The following is a 25,901-nucleotide window of genomic DNA, read 5'->3' as shown; positions in this document are numbered from 1 at the left end:
GTCGGGATTACAAGTTGTCAGTTATCTGCTCCGTCGGGCTTGTGGTCTCGTCGTTCTAAATGTCGATCTTGTGAAATGTCGAGCTTGTAAGGTAGATCTATATATATATATATATATATATATATATATATATATACACATATATACATACACACATATATGCATGCATACACATACACATATGCTCGCATGCATACACAGAAACAAACATTTATTATTAAAACTTTGTAAACTTATTTAGAAGTTGTGTATATTTATAGGACCTAATTCTTGTTTTTTCTTTCTTTGTACCTAATGAATTGCTTTCTTGTTTAGATTAAACACTTTCATGTGCAAATCTCTGCTCTAGGCATATAAAAATGGAAATAAAACCACAGCTTAGCTGATCTGTGTTCAATTTGTGGCACTAGAGAAGACAGTGTTTGGAAATGAAAATGTAGGTATTGTGGCTCACCTGTCCTATGGGAATAGCTTAATGTGCATGTCTGCAGGATGCTTATGTGGGCACTGGGAGTCCCAGTATATATATCTGCCTGTAAGAATAACGATCGATCTGAGTGAGAATGATAACACTTTGCATGCAATGAACTCTGACCTAAGAAAGGAATGATGACATGCACAAGGGAAGCAAAATGCATATGAAGAAAAAATCTGCTTAACATAATAACCTACATCTGGTTTCCTCCCAGCCTCTCTAACCAGTAATAGCTTTGATTGGCTTGGGAATGTGAAGTGGATGGAAAGTCAGATGGAAAGGACCATTATATCTACCTTTGCAATTCTAAATTTCTCTTGTTTGCTGCCAGCTGTAACCTAGTCAGTGTTTTTGACAGAGGTAATCTTTTTGCTGATCTGTCATTACTGCCGGGGCCTAACCTCTCCAAGGGGACTTGTTCTCAATTACACAATTCAGTATTTTCCTCACAATATTTCTAAATTTTTCTCCTGGGCTAGTTTGCAGCTGTAAATGGGGTCCTATGTGGATCAGTTGTATTGCCTGTTTATAAATAAAGAAACAATTATTATGTTAGAATTGACAGCATTATAGCCTCAGAAAAATGAATCCATTCCCAAAACATATGCCATGTGTGTTACTCTGTTTTAAGAATTATCTACAGTTATTTAGACTTTAAATGTACAGCTGAAGAAATGTTTAAAAGACATCTTTTGAATTAGTCCATGCAGGGATTATCAACATGCACGTGTGAGTAACACTATTGCTCTTTGTTTTATAAGAGTCATTAGAATACTAAGGAAACAAAATGAAGGATCTTTTTTTTGCCATGCATTTACACTTTATTTAAAGAAAAATAAGTAAAATATGTACAATAAACAGAGACTTGGAATTATCAGTAAGAAGAATGAATATAGAAAAGAGGAGAACAGTTTAAAAAGTAATTATAGAGTTCTTTTAGCAAAGTTTATAAAAAGACTAGCAATGCAAAGGTCCTCAAGCTAAATATTGTGAACCATAATGATAAAAATAAATCACATAAGATTTAACATTGAACCATAGTGCTTAGTACAGATACCATTTTAAGTGTGTTGTCATTAGCATAATTTAGATTGCATCAAATGCAAGAATGCTGGTACAAAGAACCTGCTGCTCATAATTGCATCCCTAACAAGAATATTTTCATGTGTTACACTTGACAATGATTGCACACAATTATTGAAAATGGGTGGACATTATACAAGATTTCATTATCGGTCCCTTTTAAGCTGGCAAATATGAATTAATCAATACAATATTAAGAATTTCAAGATGCTAAATCACGCAGCAGAGCTATAGTCAGAGATCTCAAAGGTATGTGTTCCCTCCATTTTTTTACAAGAAAAAGATTACTGTGATGTCTGTTGTTGAACATGCATAATTTCTGTCATTTGTTTTAGAGCTTTTTTTTCAGAACTGTTTTTTACAGGCTGCAGAATGGAAAATGTTTCCTTCAAATGTATTCCATTGTGGAGAAAGTAAGACTTGATTGTGTCCTGGATGTGTTTACGTTTCTATGTCTTTAGCAAAAAGTATCTCAGTGACTGTTTATCAAGGAAGATTCTGCCTGTTGAGTCCTGAATGTGTTGTTAGACATATATCAAAGGCTGTTGATTATTTATGACCATGTTTGATCCAAAGCAACATCACAGCATAAGTAATGGATCGATAACCTAAACTATGCACTGAGCTTAATGTATTTTTTAAGTTTGTGCTTCTAATACAATTATAACAGATTAAATACATGATTCAGTGTTTACTAATAAGATGGTTAAATAGTCTTAATATAATTTTCATTATAGCAAACAACAATGACTTTCACGGATTTCTCTTGCACATATGCCAGTTTCTTATCTTAGACTTAACGTTACTTACATCTACAGCATGCACACTTTTTCTGTCTAATTATTGCGATTTTCCTTTCATGTCTCTTGCATTATTCATCCTATCTTGTATTATTCCAACAGGTAGCATTTTCCTACTTATTATACTTTTACCATGTAGAAGTTTCATTTCTTCCCTATTATATTGTACTTTATCTCCTACTCAGGAAATATTTTCTACAATGTTCTAAGGCAGAAAAAAACTAATCTAGGAATGCCATCTGTAAACTTGGTGACAAACCATTTCTCAGTAGGATTTAGAAATGTGAAGTTTGTCAACTACTGTTTCTATTTCTGTCTTACTAATTGTATATTGCTTAGAGCTATCTCTTTTTAATAGCGAAGGTATGAGCCACTGTCATAAACACATAAAATAATTTGAATTGATGTGGTTATCCATATCATTTTTCATCACAATTATTACTTTCCTGCTTCACAGGCAACGCTGTATCTTATTCAATATTCTTTTAATTTCTAATTTATACTGAACCACGACAGAAAGCACAGTGGTTTATCCTTTTGAAAACATGGATTATTGTTATTTTTATATTTCTGTTTATTGCATCTTAAGTCTTAAAATCCAATTATCATACATCCTTCCTGAATATATGTTTTCCTCACACAAATGTTATAGTTTTATTACTTGAATGCTGTTTTCCTTTTATACCAGTTTAAAAGAATGTACTCCCTAATTTAAAATGTGTTTATTAAGACACATTGGTCCTAGTTTTGTAGCAGTAAACAAATAGAAGCAGTACTGTGCAAATAACCCCTGCCTGCCAGAACCAATTTTTAATTTCATTAGCAGTAAAACATAAAATGTAAATTACTCTAGAGAACTCCAGGGCACTCCAAGTTACTCTCAGTCTTATTAGCAGCTCATTAAACTCTACTGTGCTCTAAATTTGTCTTGTCATCTGTCAGCATTGTCTCATTGGAAACTAGTCACTACAACATATCTAGAGGTAGTCCTTTCCTATAGTAAGTTTGAATACATTACCCTCAATGAAAGCCACATAGCTGACCTCTTTGTTTACTTCAGTAATGTCTCTGTGTTCAGGCATTTTGTTTTTGAATTACCTGCATTTTATGATATTCACTTCTAACTGTCATCTGTCAAAATGAATCCAACAACATCTAATATCTGAACAAACATCAGATTTAATGTATGATAACTAAATTAAAATACAGATGATAATTTGCTTACACAACTACCTTAATTATTTGTGAAGAAAATGTATGTCATTATTTTGAAAATAAATATTTTATTTTGACTGAAGCGACAAAGGATTATTTATATATATATATATATATATATATATATATATATATATATATATATATTTTTTTTTTTTTCCCCCTAAAATTATTTCCATGCATTAGTTGTTTAAGCAGTCATGTAATTGATAAATTAAGACATACGTTTTAATGACTTGCCAGCATATGAAAGCCTTACATTTAAGTTGAATGTATTTTCTTGCTTTGTACACATAAAATGAAAATCATTGAGGACCTCACCAAGGTTTTCAATATACAATAATGCTAATTAATGCTTTTTCATTCACTGGTACTGTTAAATGAATACAGTTTCTTTTTCAGTGTAAGAATATTAATGTATTATTGTGTGTGTAAACACACAGAGATGTATAAAAAACGCATATAGACCTCCTACACACTACCATACAAAAAGCGACTCCTTTTAGTGCCAAAATGCATACTTACCTTTTTATTTGCAGCATTTTATTGTCTGTAGCTAAGTACTCAACCTTTTTAATGGAGACACAATAAGAATATCTTCTTCTGTCAACAATATGTAGTGCAAATGTTTGTATGAGATACACTGAATTTGTTTAGATATGCTGTTTGAAAAGAGAATAAACATGATAATGCAGAACTGCATGGCAGATAAAAATTATATTCCAATATTATAGATATAACATTTATTATTTTGCCCTATGAGTGATTTTTTTTTTTATTACTTCATCTTTATTCTGTAGAAAGCCGGACTGAATAGATAGTGTACCTAAGTTGTAACACTGTATTCTTTCCACATATTTGACCCTCAGATTTTGGAAAATATGACAAACTGAATCATTTCTAAGTATGTCTGTTTAGTCTTTCTTTTGTCAGACGATGCTTCTCTGCCTTCTGAGCCATTATTTTCTGAAGCCATATTTTAATTTCTTACATACATATATATATGCAGACAGTATATTTCTATTTACCTACATATATGGCTTTATGCATACACACACATAGACGCAGCTGGTATGTTCAGGATTACATCCTACAAAAGCTGTAAATCCGAAGTTTAAAGCATTTTGACTTTGAAGTCTTTAGCTTCCTGAAATTGATTTGTCTATCTTCTTTCTATCCAGTGTTTCTTTATTTATTTATTGGTAGGATCAACAGAGAAAAAAATATATTTATAATGGAAACCACAATGAAAGTGTATTTACTACAAAGTCTGCAAAACAAACGTATTTTCTAAACAGAGTGAAATTACTGAAGAGACGGGAATACTATGACAATGAAGGAAACAGACTCATATTCCAAAAGTGATTAATCAACATTTGAAAAACTTCGTAAATATGCAATTTTCCTTTTTAGTGCATTGAGACTAGTATGCAATCATATCTAAAACAAAAGTAGCAGTCTACCACATGTATTATATAACATTTGTGTCTGCAAAAAAATAATAAGCATTCACAGAAAAATGTGCTCTAACTGTTGAATTCAATTAAATGTTTACCTACAAATTAAACTGAATTGTGATAGAGTCGAAGTATGGATATGGATTAATGTAACACATATACAGGCAACCTGATTGTTAGGGCAGATTTCATTCACCATAACCATGGCAGAAAAACTCAGGTCAACTAATGCAACACGCAAATGACTTTCTGGAAGTGACAGTCAGTTGAAAGAAAACTGTTCTGAGAGAAGGAGAAAGAAACCATTTCACTAAAGCAGGGCAATAAGTGAGGGGTGTCAGGTGAACACAACTTAGGAAATGCAGGGAGTCTAAAAATAGTAAGAAGGTGTATCAGAAGGTAAGGAATGTGAGAAAAAGAGATAAGAAGTATGAGGTGAGTGAGTAAGAATGCTGGATAGAGCAAAACTTTGAAATTATGAGCAGTCTAATAATGGTAAGGCTCAGAGTGGTGACCATGCAGAGAAAAGAATAGTGCAAATATAGGTTCATAGGTCGTACTAGGCTATCAGCCCTAGAGCCTTCACAAGCCTAGCCATAACAAATCCCTGACTATTTCTTCCCACACTATTTACTTCCCTGGACCCCTGTCTAGCAGGGCAACTGATGTGATCCCCAGGTGAATTTCCTTTCTCTTATCCAATTGTTAAGGTTCCTTTTGAAGAGAGCCAAAGAGGCACTCTGTTTGACATGTATGGGCAGTCAATTCCAGAGTCTGGGGAGTCTTTGGGTTAGGAACCTATCCATCCAGCACACTTTGTTTATTGTGATGGCAAGGTTTAGATCCCTGGAGTGTGTGGCTCTGAGGGAGAAATAAACAGCTCCTGCAAGGCTCAAACCCAGGATGCTGCACATCAAAGACAAAGTGATTTACCACTAAGCCATGCCAGATACTTGCTAAGAAAGAACAGAAGAAGTCTGATATTGTTCTTCACAGGTGTAGCTCTATTATTATGGTATCTCAGCTGCGGATGCATATCCAAGATCTGTAACTGTTCTAGACTAGAAAATTTAGGAAAAAATATTAACTGAATGGAATGTTTCAGATTAGTAGCTGTAATTACTGTAAGCAAAAGAGGTACTGGTGTGAAAAGAAACCCTGACTTTATGAATACCAAGTATGAATGGTCTTACAGGCATTAACTGATACCAAAAATAGGTTTCCCAAGAAAGGTACCTAGAATGGTCTAGTTTGAAAGAGGAGGATACCAGAATAGAACTGAGGTCCCAAACAAGGGTGTGATCCCTGACTAGGGTACCCAAGGAAGGGAAGAATGTCGTCCTTAAGAAGGTTTTGTAAGCTTTCGCAATAGCCAACAAGAGATCATTCATGCTAGCATAAATGTGGAAACAGCTGTAAGATGAACCTGAACTGCAGGAAATCTAAGGCAAAGACAAACAAAAGTAAGACTGGCAATCTAGAAATAAAATGGTTAGTGCATCCAGTGGAGAGGCACACTAATCTGACACTCATACAGAAAACCATTCGCCCTTCGTTTCTTTGTGTCTTACGGGCAGAAGGACTTTGACATATTTTTAGGATGAGCTTTTTTTTTCTGAAAAGCCCGCAGCTCAAGCACCCAACAGAAAAAAAAAAGATACAAAAAGATTTAATGCAATCAGCCTGAGCCTGGAAAAGGAGAGATGGGCATTTTTGCATATGGAAGAAGTGTCTTTATTGCTGGAAGAACCTCAACAGTGTAAAAGACCTCTAGAAAAAAAAATCTGGAAACAAAGTCTAATAAAGCCAAAAAAGGAGGGTACTTTTTCCATCTCTTTCATGGAAAATAATATTTAGATAAAGGTGGATTAACACATACAACAGTCCTGATGCCAAGACACTCTGAAGCCATTAACTGATATGCCATTCTTGGTGATATAGGAGATGGGCAGGGGTAATGATATGAAACAATGAGAGGCTGTGTGTGAACATCTGACTGCAGAGAGAGATTTGTAGACTGGAAAAGTGGAAGGGACTTGAGAACAGTTATCTAAATCAAATAACCCTGAAATCTCAATATGTTTTACTGATTCAGTGACACCTGACCATTCTGAAAATTCAATTTAACGAAAACTCTGTTTGCTAAGATGAAGTTTATATGTTAGACACCATAAGCTAAGTCTCCCCATCATACAGAAATGGTTCAATTTGTGCTGGGGAGGCACTGGGGGATTGAAATGACCTTGATAAATGTGTGTATTAGATAACATTAGTCATTCATTGGACTATAGTAGTCTGTGAGGCATTATTTATTTGGCAAGCTTCATATAGTTGTGATACCATATAGACAGATAAGGTGATATAAGGCTTCAAAATTATAAGAAAAGAAAGATATACAACAGTGAAGCAAGGAGACTTGTTATATGTTAGGTAAAGTTTGTGTGAGGTAGTTGGGAAGCTCTTTTCTAAAAAGGAGCTTAAGGATGCTTATAGAAGTTTGCTTTTTGTGCCTTTTGAAATTAAAATTATCAGAGTTTCAGCCTGCTCCATTGGTATTGAGGAGTAACTCCATGACTACAACCAAGGCAACACAAGTGCAAATAGGAGGTTTGTCACATTTTGCCTGTGATGAAGTGTTAAAAAGATGTAAGCCTGCTTCACTCTTATCAGGGGAGCGTAAGGGCCTGTTCTCATGGGCACTATCTCCATGACAGACTGCCCATTAGAGACTGGGAATCACAAGGCAATACCTGTCTGCAAGAGATAGGATTACTTGATGATTTTACTCAGAAGCATGGTGTACATCGCAAAGGTCCATTGAACACTAACCTCTTGAATGCTAAAGTGTGTGTTCAGGGAGTTAGGACTGAATAAAAAAAAAAAAAAAAAAAAAAAAAAAAACTTGAATACCTTTCAAGATAATGGCACCTCCCCCGACAGATTTGTTCTTCACCCTCATGAAATGAATGGGCCACAGGGCTGTCATTTGGTGGATGGGGCACAGCCAGCAGACCAGCAAAGAATGTAAGATAGATAACAGTAATAGCCTATTCTGAGGTGCAGTGATGTTGCACTTAGTACAGATTTTTTAGAATTGGTGTGAGGCGCACTCTCAATTTCAGGGAGGGTGCAGGCAGGGGTGGCAACCCCATCTGCATAATAATTTAATGGCATAACAAAAAACTGTGAAATTTGTTCTTTTTCATTTATATTCTAGTCTGTTTTCCAGAGAGTCAAAACTCACAACTCAGTGTCTCACATCTGGGCTAAAGAGTGATCTGGTGCCCCAGTCCTGGCCTCCATTACTCATGTATGTCTGTCCAACTCTTTGTTAGCTTCTATAGCTGTTTCATTCTCCATGATTTCTACTACCATATTTTGTTCTTGTCCTTTATCTATGTTTAAAGAAAAATATTTAAACATTTCCTCTAGATGCTCTCCTTGAAGATTTAAATTGTGTCTTCTTATCATAAAGCATCATCTGTCATGGTTGTTTTACTACTAAAATATGTTTTTGATCTAATATACTTTTGTTTCTCTTGTACTTCATGTCTTCGACTTTTTATTCCTGCAATATACATTCAAATCTTTTTAAGATTTAAGACTTTTGAGCATCTCCTCTCTACTGTCACAAATTTGTTTATAGCACTCACCAGATAAAGTTCTTCATTAGTACTTAGTAGTTCATAGGTTCATAGGTTTATAGGTAGATACTAGGCTATCGGCCTTGGGGCCTATATAAGCCTAGCCAAAAATGTTCCTTGGCTTTTGCCAAAAAAGTTATTTTCCTGTGCCCCTGTCTAGCAGAGCCACAGACGTGATCCCTGGGGTGAATTTTCTATTTCCCATCCAATTGTCAAGATTTTTCTTTAAGAGGGCTAATGAGGAGCTTTGTTTGACATGAATGGGTAGTCTGTTCCAGAGCATGAGAAGTCTCTGGGACAGGAATCTATCCCTCCAGCATGTTCTGTTTATTGTGGTGGCAAGGTTTAGGTCCCTGGAGCATGTGGCTCAGAGGGATTGGGGTTTCTTTAAGTGTAGCATGTCCAACAGATCTGGGGTTGACATGGCTTTGTATGTTAGGCAGAGGTCACCTCTGAGTAGGCGATAAGCGACGGAGTAGAGCTGGAAGTTTTTGAGATGGTCTGCATATGGCATCTGCTTGAGGCCAGTAATCCTCTTAGTGAGTTATTTCTGTGGCCTTTCTACTTGTTGTAGATGTCTTGTGAGGTACATGCCAAACTGGGCATTGTACTCTATAATAGGTCTGATGAGGGATGAGAAGAGAGGAACAGTGACCTCTATTTTTCTGGAGGTGAACCCCTTTGTAATGAGGTGTGCCACATAGAAGGATTTTCTGATTACTGTGGATATGTGATTATCAAAGGAGAGACTACTGTCCATCTGTGTCCCAAGGTCTTTTATCACACTTTCTGTGTTTAGTAGGCTATCACCTATGTGGTAGTTCATGGATACAGTGTTTTTCCCCAAAGGGGATTGCAACGCACTTCTTGGCATTGAGCTTGAGGCCATGACTTTGACACCAAGCATCATTCTCAGTGAGACCCCTTTGTAGAATGTCCACATCATTAGGCAATTCTATTATGGCACCTAGTTTGCAGTCATCTGCAAACTTTGTTAGCAAAAGACCTGCTGTATTAGCCTGGACTTCTGAGAAGTAGATGCCAAATAGGAGAGGACCCAGGACTGAGCACTGCGGTACTTCACTTGTCACTGGTCTGAAGTTGGATTTGGAGTCGGCTACTTTCACTGTGTGGGTTCTGTCAGTGAGCCAGTTGGCCACCCATCTTGTGGCATAGGGATTTATGTCCAGTCTAGTGAGTTTATCTATAATTCCAGAGGAGGGGATGGTGTCAAAAGCCTTGGTGAGGTCAAGATAGGCTGTGTGCACCACTTTACCCTCATCTGCAGCTCTGGTGACTGCTTCAAAGAAGTCAGTCAGGTTTAGGAGACATACCCTACCTTTTAAAAACCCAAACTGAGTGAGGTCCAGAGTTTGGAGGTTACCTATGTCATTGTTTATAATCTCCAAGATGATATGTTCCATGGCCTTGCAGACCAGGCTCATCAGGCTAATGGGTGGTAGTTCCAGTGGTCCGTAGTGCACCTCCTTTGTGGAGTAGGATAACCATCACTGTAAACCATTCAGTAGGCAGAAAGTCTGAAGTGAGGCTATGACTGAACATGGTACTTAGGTGGGGTGCCAGTTCATTCTGTAGTATGTGGAGAACGCAGCTTGGGATGTTGTCAGGTCCCATGGATGCTGTGTTCTTGGCTTTGGAAATTGCGGTCTTTACTTGTGCAGCTGTGATTACAGGGGCTTTGCATTCTTCCGGTATAGTGATGGGCCCTTTGAGGGAGTGAGGGGAGGTGAAGTTTGCACTGAACCTATCTGCCAGGATGTTGGCAATATCAGTTGGTTCTGTATATCTTGTGCCATTGTGCTGTAGCTCAGAGCAGATCTGAGTGTCACCATTGAGATTCTTGACATAGCTGTAGAATGCTTTGTGGTTGTCTTTAGAATCAGTGGCAACTTTATTTTTGTAACTAGCTTTGGAGGATTTTATGAGGGATCTCAGCTTTTTACTGAGGCTGACCAGGGAATTCCTGCAATCAGGGGATATTTACTCTTTTTTGCAACAGCTTCTTCCTTCTGTTGTAGAGTTTGTTTATGTCAGGAGACCACCAGATTGGCTTCCTGAAGTTGCATGAAGTTGGCCTTGGAGAAGGTTTTCATGGTGGTTTCCTTAATGGGAGGTGGGGGCGGGATATTGATGTCTTGGATGATTAGCTTGTGTTTGGATCTAACCAGCGAGGAGTTGACCTCTGGTGTGGAACATCAGTTGCCCATATTGGTAAAGACAAGGTCCAGGATATTGTTGCCCCTGGTGGAGATATGGACAAGCTGATCCAGGATGTTGGAATTTATAAATTCCAGAAAACGTTGAGCAAATGAGTTAGTACATGAGTAGTTTTCCCAGGTGATGGTGGGATAGTTGAAATCGCCCATTATTAGGGTATTGGATTATACCTTAATATTACCCAGTATATCAAGAAATGTGGAGTGGGCATCCTGGGGCATGGTGGGGGATCTGTAACAAGCTACAACCTGGATTGCAGTCTTGCCCAGTGTTAGCTGCACTTGGATAATTTCAGATGCATTATGTTGAGCAACTAGCCTGGAGGTGTGGAGATGCTTAATGAATATGGACATGGCTCCTCCTTTACTGTTTTGGTCCAGGTTAGGTGGCCAAAAGGTGTGGTATGAGTTATAGCCTGGTAATGCAAGGGTGCTCTCTGGAGCCTTAAACCAGGTCTCTGTCACTGTACAGATGTCAATGTTCTCCATTTTAAAGAGTGCCTCGAGTGAGTGCATTTTGAGGTTTAGACTTCTAGCATTGAGTAAACTTTTATTCTTTTTAACTTGAAGACTCATTATATTATTGACAGCTGCATTCATATTTTTTCTTTGAAACAAGTATTTGTTTCAAATGTATTTTTGTACACTTTTTATATGCTTGAAATTTATCTTTAATTCCAAGAAAACATGTCCCTGTATTTTTTTCTTCTATGCTAGATGTTTTCTCGAGGTTCATTCAGTGGAAATTATGGTAATCTAGAATTTTCTAAATAGTAAAACAAATATGAAAATGTATGAAAAATCATATATAACATAGAGTCTGGCATTTTGTTTAAAGTGAGAAGAGGAATAATTGCAACTCCAAAGACAGGGCACCTCGCCTTCCAAACAGTGAGATGCATTGACTTATTTAGTTAGGTGCTTATATTGTGTAAATTACTACTTTACCAGTATTTACTTATTAACCAATGAATCTATGAGACTTGTACAGCTATAGGAACAGCAGCTTTTATTTAGAAAATGCAGCCAACAAACAGTCAGGAATATGCTATTATATGTTTTTTCAAGCTATGATATGAGCTTGGTATCCTGACTTTGCCTTGTAATAAGTCCTTTTCTGAAAAATTCAAACATGTTATCATGAATTCAAAAGGATGATTTTTGAATAGAATGAGCTTCAGTTATGTGTGACTTGTTGAAAGTCATTGCTATAAATGGGATGCAAGGAACTATGAATTCCCAAAGATGGTTGTAAGATAGTGAAACAAAATGGCAGAGGAACTTACACAGTTTTGGCAACAGTGCTGTTCAAGGATTGAAGTAGTTGAATGAAAAAATTAAGCAGAAGTAGGTATGCAGCAGACATTTCTGACTAGATACAAACCTTGGGTTGACTCCATAGTCCATTGCTGCTCATTTACCACCACCGTCATCATCAACATAATCCAGCATGTACATCTGGATCATTGGAAGTACATTAGATGCCCAAGCTGTCCTACTGTTACCATGGTGACATTCATGCTAATGAACAGGTGATGTCATGATGGCAACACTGAAGTTTGAATAGCAAAGAAGTACAACTGACTTCAAGGTTTGCATGTCATAGTTAAAAAACACACTTGAAAAACTGTGCAGCTGTATTGTCCTGATATAACCATAGTTAGTCAAAAGGGATTACATTTAGCTGTGATGTGCACATTATCTGAGACCATGTGCACTTTTCTGTGCTGGCTGTATTGAGTCGTGCCACTGTGCATTCCTTCCTGCTTTGAATGTGAGGAGGATACCAGTGCATTCCATTGAAGCCTGTTTGGGAGAAATGTGGGAAAGTACATTTTTGTTTTCTACATTTCAGGTGACACTACAATGCATATTTATACAGTTATCTTGCAAGTCATTTTGGCAACTATATATGCTCTTGTGTGATTCCCACTGAAGGCAGGTAAAGCCAATAGCTTAGGTGATGTGAACTGCATGCATATAAATATTTTCTTAATATAACAAGATGGCTGTTTGACTGTTTTGCTTTCCTTCCTATACCATCAGTATGCCTGAATGTTCATCCTCTGTTTTCCTATCTCTTTCATGAAACAAACTAGTGAGTATTGCACATTTTATTCTGATATCTTCTACAATTTCTTTGCAAGTTTTGTTCTCTTTTGTTTTTTTTGCAAGGATGTTTGATTTAAAGAAAAAGGTTTCTCCTTCAACCTGCAGGTGCCTTGGATCTTACCTTTGTAATTCTACATGGCTGGATACATATGATTTGATATGATCACATATGCCAGTGTTAGGCCATGTAAACGGAGTTAAGTTATTGGTTGCTTGCACCATCAGTTTTGACTGAATTACTCTGCCATACTTATGGAGGTGCACTAACCCCTCCAACTTTAGCCAAAGTTTTTTATAGTATCATAATATCTAATCTGACTTTTAGAGCAGATATGTTGCTTGCAGCTAGCTCACACTTGGGTGCATCTGTGAGCTGCTCTGGGCTATCTAATTTGTTAAAAAAGCAACCCATTTCTGTTTAAAACAGTGAGCATTCAGAAGTGCAAAACAAATTGCATTAAGTCCTAGAAATATCTTCCAACACATGGTTACTTAGTGCAAAAGTGTGACAACTCAGTTTTGCCTTGTTATGACCAGAAGTAATGCAATTACAGGGGTCAAACTGAGCATGTGAATTTCATAAAGAATGGTTATTCAGCAGATTGCTGGGACAAAGGAAAAGAGGAGTACTTATATTAATTGCAGGAGGAGCTCCAATAGTGATAGAAGAAGATAAAAAAATAATAATTTGTAGTGCTGAGAGGTTACTGGCAAGGGAGGAGTATTATTGTGGCATGTATTTATATTCCCACCTAAAGCTGCTATAATGGAGCTTAAGAAAATTCTGGGAGAAATAATCAGCTTTCAGCAAGGAATATTACTTATAGGCAGGGACTGTAATTTGATTTGCAACAGTGAAGATGTATCTGGGGGGCCCCTGAAGGGAAAATATAACAAAGGAGGATAGATTTTTGAGGAAATTTATGAAAATATTTGGCATGGAAGATGTGAATTCAGTACTAGGAGTTTGGAGTTAATTTACATATTATCCCCTAAGGTACCAGAATTGGGCTAAGCTAGACAGAATTTACATTTTTACAGGAACATGTGCATTTAAATGAAGATCTTGATGCGTACCGAATAACTATTTCAGATCACGCACCAATAATAACTAAATAAAAACACAGGGTAATGAAATAAAAATGAGACACTTGTGCTTTACCACCTATCTGTTGAAAAGAGTTGAATTTATGGAATGGGTAGTGGAAATTGTTCAGGAGCTATTAAAGAAGGTAGACATTTCTTTTTAAAATATAGCTTGGGAGTGGGACAAAATTAAAGTGGAGTTTAAAAATAGGGTTGACATAAAAGAAAGGGAGATATGGTTAAGAAGTAATAAGAACTGATTTGAGGGACTGACAAATGTTAAAGTACTGCAAGGAATTAACTTTATAATATGCATGAGTTTAGAAAGATTTCTGTTAAGCAACTATTTTTTGATAATATCTCTAGAGCACAAACACTTTTAACACAATCCCAACAAATACGCCAGGACTCGGAGGCAGCTGCAGGATCCAGTACAAATGAATTTTATTAAGCACAAGCGCATTCGTGGGCAACCCCACTTCATCAGATGTCTATAAAAATGCAATCACAAGCCTCACATTTAAACAAATCCCCATGAAACACATGACTTAGATCAACCAATGACTTCTAAAAACACAAACAGTGCCTATTTGTTACATAAAGTAGCATACTCACTTTAAAATGCAAACTATATAAAATGCTTCAATAGGAACACATTATAAAAACATCTAGATAAATAACTATTAAATAAAACTCATCTAAGAAGTTGTCTAGATTTTAACTTTGGTTATAGGGGAACACATTCATCTAATTCATGGCCCACATCTGCCCTAAGTCTCACTATTCACTTGGCTTCCAATTCTGCAGTCATGTTGCTTAGATCAACCCCCCCCCCCCATACTCTCATAAGTTCTTCCTGTAAATAAAAGTTTAAAACTATGTTTTGAATTGGTATTGATGATATGTTTAGCTAAGACATTAACTCTGTTCTTCTTATTAATGGTGTACACATGTTCACATATTCTTTCTTTAAGGGATCTCTCTGTTTTCCCTACATATAACTTATGACATTCTATGCAATGGGCCAGATAAACAATATGCTCACTGTCACATCTGGCTAAAATAACTAAATTCATAAGTCCTTAGTTGATCTGGATGTTCAAACCTAGAGCTAGTATCTATATACTTGCAAAATGAGCATCTGCCACACTTTTTGGTGCCTCTATCTGCATCTGATCTAATAATACTCTGTTTTTTGTGCAGCTTAGGATAATACAACTGTCTTTTCAAGGACTTATGATTCTTTAGAGAAAAACTAGGTTTGTCATCAATTTTTTTTAATATCTCTGTCTACTTTCAGTATATCCTAGTGTTTCCTCACTATATTCATATAGGTCTGTACATCACTGGAATAATAGAAGGGTACTCTAATCTTTCCTCTAGCAAGATCTCTTTTGGAACATACATCTGATGCATCCCTTTCTTAGAAAAATAAGGCCTGGCCTTGGAATCTCTCAGTCCATTTACCTCATTTACACTAATCTCAATTTCCTGGGTGCCATGACCTATTTCTTTCAAGTCACTGCTGACTATCTCAGTCTGTTGCTGAAAATCCTCTTCCATAACATTCAACCTAGAAGCCCTATATATCTGATTATGTATGACATTTCTAAAGATATAAGGGGGTGCATACTATCCTTGGCTAAAAGATGGTTAACATAACATTATTTTCTATGCTGTTTAATAATAGTGGTACCATCTCACCTCTTCTCAACAATGACATCCAAAAAATTAACATTCCAAGTGGAATAAGTAGTGCCCATAGCTATGCCATTGGATTGCCAGTAAACGTCTTGCCCAAATAAAAATACATTGTTTTCCAGAACAATTCGGAGTAGTTGACATATTAGTTCTATAGTATGTTCTTCTACATGAAATATATCTCTAAGAACTTCTCGAACACTCTCCAACCCCAGTTCATTTGGTATCACTGTAAATAAGGATACCACGTCAAGGGTAACCAAAATAACCCCCTTTACCTCCTCAAAATTTCTTGTATATGCATACAAGTCACTTAAAAATGTTCCTTGTCTCTTAAAATATGTTCTGTACTGTCTATCTTTGTTCTGAGAAATTTTTCTAGATAGATTGATGTTGGTTCGGTGATCGGTGGCATAGAGGGATTGATGGTGTTTTTATGAATTTTAGGTAACCCTTGAATGATAGGAACAGTAGGATGGGGTACTAAAAAATAGTCATATAAATGCTTGCTGATATATCCCTTCGAGAATAACTCTTTTAACCTTGTAACTACATTAGTGGACATCTGATACACTGGATAATCCTTAATTCTCACATAAAAACTACCATCATCGAGCATTTCATGCAAAGCTTTAATATACGAGTCTTTACCTAAAATAACTATTGGACCGCCTTCATTGGCCGGTCTAATAACAATTTCATCATTGTTCTTTAAACTTTTAAGGGCAAGATACACATTTTTTGACAAATTAAACTTTCCCTTATTTTTCTTGCTGTCATTATAAGCTGCTTTCTAAAAATCATCTACGCATAGTTTTTCAAAGGCACTCAGTGAAGTGATTTCAGTGGGGGTACATACAAACTAGGTTTCTTAAAAACATTATCATAAATATTTGAAACATCATTACTATCTTTATGTATTAACTTGAGCATCACGTTTTGTGTAAACAATTTAATATCAAAAACTGCATCTGTTAAATCAGAATACCTGGTGGGAATGTAAGTGAGTCCTTTCTGGAGAACACATAGTTCATTATCACTCATCATACATTTGGATAAATTCCACACTAAGTCTCTCTGAGAATGGCCTTCTTTATGTTCCCTTGCTTCAGTATTTGCCCCTCTAATTTCCGCTTTTGCCTGCTCCGACTTCTTTCTCTTGGCTGTTGTTCTTTTGCAGTCTTCAACTCTCTCACCGGTAATGGAAAAAGCAGTTTCTGTTGCTCTAAAGGGAAATTTGGGGTCTGACTCTTTTTCAAGAGCAAATAAATGTTATCTGCTGACTGGTGAATTAGAGCCTTCACTTGAAATGATTTTTCTTAGCTCCCATCTTGTTCAATGATGCTTGTTGCTACTTCCATTTGCTCTACACAATGCCAGACGGAACAGTTGGAGGCAGTCATGCGCTGTCAGTCATAGTCGCAGTCTCTGCAACATTGGTTGGACTACCATTAGAAGGTGTTTCCCTGTTATCAAAGAACCTGGGCCAGGCAAAATATGTACACACTCAAAATCATGCCAGTCCCAAATTATTTTTCTCATTTTTTGTTTCGTCAGCTTCCGCTCATAAGCTGACAATGAATCAAGAATGTCCAACAGATATTTTTCTACAAGATTGGCATCATATAGAGAAAGCATCTCCCCGTACTTAGTTTCTATGGATAATCTTGAAGTCTGTATTTCTCTATCAGCTGCTGCAATTAACAATTTGATGTACGAGGCACTAGTTGCCAAATTAACCTTCTGCACTCCACTAATAGTTCTCTCTCACAGTTGACATAAGAAGGCATCTTTAGTATGTGAAGTCCTCTCGGGACTAAGCCTTCTAAAAGACAAACTTTCATATGGAATATATAATGACTCAGGCAATGAAAAGTAGAAAATAATGTCACCAAGTTTAGGGAGCATATAATAAGAAAAGATACTTTAGAAGTATTAGAAATATTTCAGAAATCCTATGAAAGTCTGTATAAAACAGAGAAATATGGAAATCAAGAAAAGATACAAATGGAAATGTTTATGGAAGAATTAAATATACCAAGCTTAGAGGTAGATGAAAGATAAGGAGAAGATGAGATAACAATGGTGATTTATAACCAGTCTACAGGAAAGTCCCCAGGAATAGATGGTATTCCTGTGGAAGTTTGAAAGCTAGGATGGAAAAAACTGATAAAGATCTGGAAGGTTTTCTTTAACAGTATTTTAAGAGGAAGACAAGTACTAATATCCTGGAAGAAAGCAGTGGTAGCTGTAATACCTAAAGAGGGTAAAGCTCCATCAGATCCAGCTTCATACAAGCCTACTTCAGTACTAAACCATGATTATAAAGTGTTCATGTCTATAATGGCTAAGAGAATACAAAAAGAGATGCCAATATTTGTAGATATGGATTGACATGATTATGTGGAAGAGAGGCAAACATTTGACAACATTAACAGAACATTTATGATCCAAAGGGAAGCAGAATATAAGAAGATGCTGTTGTTTTTTTGGTGGGTCTTGATGCAAAGAAAGCATTTGACAGAGTAAGCTGGAACATTATGAGCAGAGTAATGGAAACATTTGCATTCCCTGATAAAATTATAAGGTTGATTAGGAGGATATATGAGGAATTGGAAGCAAAAAATAAAGTAAGGGGGTTCCTCTCTGATAACTTCTGCTTGTGCAGAGGAACCAGACAGGGGTGTCCTCTTTCCTCTTTTTTTTGCATTATATTTAGAACCATTGGCAAAGAAAATAAGGGGCTCAGAAATTCAATGATATAATTGGTATGGTAGACAAGAAAAGCTGGAGATATTATTTTATAACTGATAAAACCAGAAAAGGAAATTATAGTGTTGTAGAAAATTTTGAGAGATTTTAGATCTTTTCAGGATACACAATTAATGAAGCCAAAACAAAAGCAATAGCAGTAAACTATGTACCCACACATGAATTGGTTCAGCAATATCCATACTTATGGGACATGATAAATTGAAGTATATAGGATTTTGTTTGTTTGTGTCTTTTGGCTTTTCCCAGTTAGGGGTCACCCAGCAGAACTCCGATCCGCTAATGATTGGTAGTTGATTTTTACGTGCTGAGTTACCAGCCCTGATGCACAACCTTCAATGAAGGTACGCCCATTCACGCATGTCTCCACGCAGATGATGCTCTAGCTGAGAATCGAACTGGACAGCGTCTTACTGTGAGGCGACAACGCTACCGCAGTACCACCACCGTGGATAAATAAAAGTATATAGGAGTATGGATTAAAAATTATTCTGGTATGGCAGCTAAGGATATGTGGGAAGAGGGTCTATATTATATGCTTAAAGACACTTTTCTTTGAACATATAATCATCAACACCTAAAGAGTGAATTCTCTAAAGTGGAAACAGCCACGTCTGCGAATTTTTTCCTCGGGGAAAAAATTCAGTTGTTCGTTACTGGAAATTGTCCTTTTCCCCAATGTAGAGCAATCACGGAGTTGATATATTTAGTTAGGGGTGTGGGGAGGGGGCCCCCACTTGATTAGGGTTTTGAAGTTTGTGTTTTTTGTGTATGGCCCCGTGAATTTTTTCCCCAAGGAAAAAATTTGTGGACATGGCCATTCATGCTTTAGAGCATTCGCTCTTTATGTGTCGATGATTATATGTTTGAAGAAAAGTCTCTTTGATACAGACCCGTGGGAAGAGACTAAACAAAAATAATACAAAAACTGAGAAATTGGAAGCTCTGTTATATGACTATGGATAGTAAGGTACAAACAGTTAAAATGCTTTTCGTCCTTTTAATCTTATACACAGTTCAGCCATATTTTTATAAACCAGAGGAGAAATTGTGGATAACAATTAATAAAGAGCTAAAGGGTCTTATCTGAGAGGGGAAGATGCCAAGAGTCAAATGGGATAAGCAGAATCTTCCAAAAGAACAAGGCGGATTGGGGTTGCCCGATTCGAAGGAATATTTCAGAGCTACATGGTAAAGGCTCCTATACATATTACAAGCAGAAACCTAGAATTCAAAGTTGTAAGGGATGATGGTGAATTAGAGGAGAATTTCAAGAAACAAGGAGAGACTGGGATTTTAGATGCCGAGCTTTAAGGAGAATAACAATAATCATACAGAATATTATATTCATAAAGTAGCAGAAAGTATTCTAAGAACTAAGCCGACAGAGGAATGGAGACAGGAGATTCTGCCAATAAGGATGACTGCAATCAGGGATACAGACAATAGAAACAGGAGAAAACTGGCAAAGGAACCCAGTTATTGGGAGCAAATGACTAGAGAGGAAAAGGTAATAGAACGAGAAGATGCCAGGAATTTGTTTGGACTGCAGGTTAGAGATTGTGTTCCCTATCAAGGACTGATATTATAGCATGGGCAAAGAGAAAGAAATAGGGGAGTCATAAATGAAAGACCAGCACTGGTAGACTTTTAGTAGAATCTAGAACAGAAGCTGCTGTTAAAAAAGGAATAATTAGTAGAGCATTTAAAATATTGCATGATAACTATACAAATCAATCAGAGTAGGTTAGAAAGGATTGGAAAGAGAGACTGGATAAGCAATTCGCAAAGAAACAATGGGGTGATATATGCTTGTCTCCCAAATATGCACCAAATCTAGAAGATCTAAGATTTTTGCTTGGAAATGTTTACAAAGATAGTTTTATACCTCTTTTGGTAGACAGGAAATGTTGGAGGCATGATGAGGCAGAATGAGATAATTGGAACATATTTGCTGGGACTGTAATGAGTTGGAAGACCTTAAAGATTCCCTGCAGACTACTCTATCATAGATACTGGGTGAGGAAATTAGTATAATTAGGGAAATGATTTTTCTGAATTATGATACAGAATTGAAATAGACCAGATACAGTAAGACCTTGCTGAGTCTAATTGTGGTGGCTGCCAAAAAAGCAACTACTAGAAAATGGAAATCAAAGTTTAAACCAACTGTACTAGAAGTAGTGAATATAGTAACAGAGATAAAACAACCAGAACTTGTATATTTAAAAAAGAGTAGGAGCAAATTACATAGGAAAAATTGGAACTGTGGGAAGAATACATACATGGAATGAATGAGGTTTAAAAGAAGTCAGGATTTGAATGACCTATGTAATGTTTGACTAACAATGATTGGGTAGATTATAGGTAATGTATATTGTTTGCAACTAAAAGTATGTCAATATGGTTGGCGATGTAAAATGCTTGCAACTAAGATTATGCCAATATGTTTTTTTGTTTATATAAAGGTATGATTGCCTATGTCATAAGTGATAATTTAATAAAGATGTTTCTTGTTTTAAAAAAAGAAAGCTAAAACCACAAAAAAAAATTATTAAGACTAGAATGTATGAAGCTAAGATGCAGATTAAAACATGTGAGGATTCAGAAAAAAAAACAGAAAGGACAGATTAATCTCAGCTGCATCTACTCATTCATCTGAAATTGTCAAAAATGTTAAAATGAAATAATAGAGACTGCAACAACTGCTGGTATAAGCTTATCATGAAACAGATACCTTTGTTGGTGATTAGAAAAACTGACTTCTACATCATGAGATGTATTGCCAGCTGATTTTAGACACAGCAAATCCACCTGGATTGAATGACTATACTTCCATTGCTAGTGAACTTAAAAAAAAGCCAACACAGTTTGGTCAACATTTTACAACTGTTAGGTCTTTCTGTAGTATTTTGACATCCTAAATTTGTTTTTAGCCATTTTTACTTGGTTTAATGTGGAAGTGTTTTTGGTGTATGTCCACCTTTAAAAACTTTTCCAGACTTTGCTCGGCCTGCTTGTTGATTGTCACTTCCTGGGGGTGTGGTTTTACTTCTCTGTCCTTTTAAATTCAGTGTTTAGAGGAGTTTTCATGGTTCTGAAGAAGTCTATGTTCAGATGAAAGCACTTAATCGTGAATTGCAGTGGTTTTAAAATAAAGGATTGTTTCTTTCTGCAACAATTACAAAATGGAGTGGTTTCTACCATTGTCGGATTTATTTTCTGTGGTCTTTGGCTTCCTGGTCAGTTGTTAGTTCTAAACTTGCCATGATAATTAGTTGCTTAAATGTCAGCTATTTGTTAACCAGGCAAGCCCACTGGGCACAAGTTTCCCTTTTTGGGTGCAAGCTAGGAGCACTTTCAGGTTAAACTTGCTCAGTCACACAGCAAAATTGGAGTCTGAATGGAGAGATGATAAGTCAGCAAGCCACTGGTAGTATTGCTGAAATTGAATTCATCCTCAAGTCTTAGTGAGTACATTCATGAGGTGGACCCTCTTTTCACAAAATCTCACCAAGATGACACTGATATATAGACTGTATTTATATAATATATGTCATGGACAGAAGCAGGTAAAAAATGAAAAAAGGTAGCTGGGTACACAAGCCTGAGGATAAAACAGTGCCCAATCCTACAAGGCACACTGGTGCCATGACTGAAAAAGATGACAGTGCAGAATCCTCAAAATACAGAAACATTCCTACAATGGGGCTGGGATAGGCCCAGGGGGAGTATGCCCCACCTGTTGTAGAAGGAAGTAGTAGTCCACAAAAATCACAAAAACTGATAGGTCAAAGAAGAGTCATAAACACGATAATGTGGACTATTGAGAATAATTATGCATTGTTATTATTATGCAAAAAGCCCAGAATTTCCAGACACAAGATATACAAAATAATTAAGAGAGAAATTAGAGGAAAGAAAAATACTTCCACAAGAAAAAGCGTTGGAGGCTTCAAGTAAAAATTTGTATTCTTTAATAAAACAGATTAGTGAACAACAGTAGATCAAGAAACTTTGATCTGTTTGGAAAAAGATAAATCTGAGGAAGTACAAAAATATAAACAACAAAACCCTAGAGATTTTTGAAAAGTATAAAAAGAAATATGGACATGGGAAAGAAAGAGAGATTTGATATGGTGCAATATTTATACAAAGGAGAAAGCCAAATTAATCAATATAAAGAAGGTAGCCCCAAAGATATTCGAAGAGAAATACAGGTAAAGGCATCCAGATAGGGAACATTTCACAATAAAAAATAATATCACAAAGAGAGAATGTAGAAAAGAAGATTAGTAAAGTAGAAGTTAAAAAAAATAAAAGTTGAAGTTATGGAGTGCCTGTGAAGTGAAGAATTTGGTGTGGAAGGTCTAACACGGGTTACATCACAGTATGATGGAGTGAGTCCCCAAAGTAAGGAGAAGCAGGAAGATCTTGGGACATCTGAAGACGAAATATGGACATGGGAGAAATAGAGATTTAATATGGTGTAATATTTATGCAAAGGAGAAAGCAAAAACTAACCAATACATAAAGAGCAGCACCAAAGATATTTGAAGAGAAATATAGGCAAAGGAATCCAGACATGGAAAATTTTACAGTGCAAAAAATAAGAAGACAAAGGAAAAGTAGAAAAGAAGATTAGTAATGGAGAAGTTAAAGAAACAGAAACTGAGGTTATGGAGTACCTGTGAAGTGAAGGATTCAGTGTTGAAAATCTAATTCAGAAAGTACCACAACAAGATAGAGCAATGGATATTCAAATTAAGGGGAAACCAGTGGAATGTGAAGCAATTGGTCAGGTGTCATATGAAGTTATTTTGCAGCCATCCATAGGAAACCAGTATAAATGCTCACTTGAAGCTGGACAACAAGGGAAGAAAGAGGAATATGTGGAAATTCTGATGCAGTCAATGTTGAGGAGTTATAAGCCATTGAGTTTCCATATGACAGAGGAACGGATGGCACAGGATGAAATTGAAGACAATGTGCCACAGGAAGATGCTACAGAACTTTCTATAGAATGCCCGCAGGAAATGGAAAAAAAAAAATGTGCCCTTGGTTTAAAAGAAAATGAGCTAAGAGAAGAGTTGCTTGACTTAATAGGCATAGATAGACATATTAAGATTAGTGAAAGAAATAGACCGCAGAAGGTCAATAAAACTCAAAAAGTTAGAAGTTTGATAAAACAAATGAAAACTGTAATTACGACTGTCCATAGAGAGCCATGCAATATAACAGAAGTAAACAGGCTATATTACAGTGCAGCTAAATTAATAACTGATAAAGTTCTACCACAAGAACACAGGGCAGTGACAGAAAGGAAGGGGAAAAATCGAATACCATCATGGAAGTACCAAACAGAGAAAACTATAAAGCAGTTATGACAAGAACTGTCACTGTTAGAGGAATATAGAAGAGAGAACAAATCAACAAAATACTAAGAAAGATAGACATGATAAAAGCAATGTGCAGTATTAGAACTGATCAGTAGCTATCATGCACTATTGCAAATAACAAACTAAACATCTCAGCACAGGCAGAAAAACTTAGAAGATATGCAGAAAAATATAAAGAAAAAATACAAAATAAGCAATTTATTGATGACCCAAAAAAGTTTTAGAGAGAATTGGGAAACAAGGTAAAAGGAATTTTAAGACCGCCAAAAAAGAAGAAATAGATACATTTTGGAGAAGCATCTATGAAGATCCTGTGGAACAAAACAAAAATGCTAAATGGACAAAATAAGTAAAAGAAAGAATAAGAAGTTTAAAGGAACAGGATATGAAATGGGACAAAGTAACATATAGAGAGATTGAAACAAAGTTAAGAAAAGCCTCTAATTGGAAAACCCCAGGCCTAGATACAGTACCTAACTTTTGGTAAAAGTATTAACATCTTTGCACAAAAATTTAGCCTTGAGTAAGAATTAATTGTATGCACACCCTGAACAGACACCAACCTGCCTAACAACAGGAAAATCAATGTTCCTATTTAAGAGGGAACCTGTAAGCTACCCTAAAAATTATAGACCAAAAACTTGCTTTCCAAAGACATATAAACTATACACAGGAATCGATGCCAACAGAGATTATAGTCAGAAGAAAACTCAATTATGGCAATAGAACAAAAGGGCAATAAAAGAAAGTCATATGGAACAAAGGATCCTCTGTTGTTAAATAGTCATACTGGAAAACTGTAAAAAGGAGAAGAATCTAAGTATGGCATGGATTGATTACAAAAAAACATTTGATAGTATCCCACATTCATGGATAAAAGAGTGCTTAAAAATGCATAAGATACACCCTAGACTGATCAGCTACATTACAGTGACAATGAAACAATAGCAGACCACTTTGAAATTAAGCCATGACAAAGGGCAAATTATTATCCCAGGGATAAAAATTAAAATGTGGATATTCCAAGGTGACTCTCTGTCACCACTGCTATTCTAACTTGCCCTTAACCCATTAAGCCATCTACTTAACAGCTTAGGCCATGGCTATAATTTGGGTCCTAGAAAACAACAATGTGTAAAGACTTCACATCTTGTCTTCGTCAATGATTTAAAGCTGTATAGCTCATCAGATGGGGAACTGAAAGCACAACTGCAAGTTGTCAAAACTTTTTTAGATGATATAAGAATGTCATGTGGTCTTGATAAATGTGCAAAAGCAACCTTTAAAGCAGAAAAACTACAGCACCAGGAAAAACATCAGTTTGGGACAAGAATGTGATGTAAAAGAACTTGAGCAAGAGGTGGTGTATAAATATTAGGGAATTGATGAAGGATTGACAATAAAACATGAATAAATGTGAGTAAAACTTGACAAGGAATACTTTAGAAGACTTAAATTAATCCTGAAAACAGCATTGACATCTAGGAACAAAATCCAAGCTATAAATCAGTTTGCTCTTCCTGTCCTAACTTACAGTTCTGGAGTGATTGACTGGCCCCAAAATATGTTGAATAGATTAGATAGGAAAACAAGAAGGATGCTTCATGCTCACCAAATGGTTTATAAAAATCAGTGCATACCAAGATTATATATTCCTTGTTCCAAAGAAGGGATAGACCTCTTTGAAATTGATTACATCTATAGATCTGTAATCGTGGTATTCCACACATCTGCTGACCTCACAGGACACAAATGTAGTGAAAGTTTTGAAACATAAGGAGAATAAATCTAAGATGACTTGTCTGCTTAATCTAGCAGAAGCACATTGGCATCAAGCAGGAATGGAAATCAAATCAGAAGTAGATAAAAATCAGGTAGCAACTGAATGTGCCAAATAACAAAATAAAGAATGTAAGGTGA

This window comes from Protopterus annectens, chromosome 17.part0 (genome assembly GCF_019279795.1).
Source record: "Protopterus annectens isolate FY-2018-M chromosome 17.part0, PAN1.0, whole genome shotgun sequence".
Lineage (NCBI taxonomy): Eukaryota > Metazoa > Chordata > Ceratodontiformes > Protopteridae > Protopterus > Protopterus annectens.
Note: the sequence above shows the minus strand (reverse complement) of the source record.